General features: G+C 31.8%; 1 protein-coding gene across 3 annotated transcripts in view; it reads right to left on the reverse strand.

The window, feature by feature from the left end:
• LOC106872195 (gonadotropin-releasing hormone receptor) overlaps positions 1 to 866 on the reverse strand; it is a 787,632-nt gene that overhangs the window by 443,766 nt on the left and 343,000 nt on the right. The window contains exon 1 of one of the 3 annotated variants that reach the window (XM_052970808.1): positions 328 to 375. The exons of the other annotated variants lie outside the window; for them this stretch is intronic. The gene's annotated coding sequence lies outside the window, so the exon portion shown is untranslated. Of the gene's footprint in view, positions 1 to 327; positions 376 to 866 lie in introns of those variants that run through there. 3 annotated transcript variants of the gene reach the window in all.

Here is an 866-nt window from a genome sequence, read left to right on the forward strand (position 1 = left end):
ATATATATATATATATATATATATATATATACATATATGTATGTATGTATGTATGTATGTGTGTGTGTGCGTGTGTGTGTGTATGTATCATTTTTGCAAATATGTGTGTATGGAAGAGTGATTCAGCGATTCGAACTCGTTCATCGACACCCAGATGAGAAATGAAACACGAAAAAAAATGTAGACGTGTGCTCAGAAAATAGAAACTGTTCATTAAAAAAGATCATAGGCACTGCTTGCAATCGAAACATAAAAATCTCAAAATTGGTAATGATTATTAAACGGATAAAAGAAAAACAAATATTGCTGAATAAACTTTAAAATTACCTTATTCTTTGATTCTTTCCACTGTACACAAAAATTAAAATAAAATATGAAACAAAGAAAAGAAAGTAATTTCTTTGTGAGGACTTTTAAACACTATAATCGAAAGGTTACGAAAATATATTTAGTGCTTCTATAAAATTCTATATCTCAATTGCTTGTAATTTTCATCCTAAATTATTGCGTTGTTTGAATATATAAATCATTTTACTTACCTAGCATAAACTCTGAAATACATGTGTGTGTGTGTGTGCGTGTGTGTGTATATACATATATATGTGTGTATGCATATGTTCCACACTCACCTTCTCCCTCTCTTCGTTCTCTTTCTCACTATATACATCTACACACACACACATATATGCATATATATTTGTGTGTGTGTGTGTGTGTGTGTGTGTTGGAATGTTCATGTTCCATAAAACTGCTTCTAACTGTGCGCACCTATACACATACACACACACATTCTCTTTCTCTCTCTCTCTCTCTCTCTCTCTCTCTCTTTCTCTCTATCTCTCTATTTCTCTCTCTCTCTCTCTCTC

Source organism: Octopus bimaculoides, chromosome 9 (assembly GCF_001194135.2).
Source record: "Octopus bimaculoides isolate UCB-OBI-ISO-001 chromosome 9, ASM119413v2, whole genome shotgun sequence".
In the NCBI taxonomy this organism is placed as follows: Eukaryota; Metazoa; Mollusca; class Cephalopoda; order Octopoda; family Octopodidae; genus Octopus; species Octopus bimaculoides.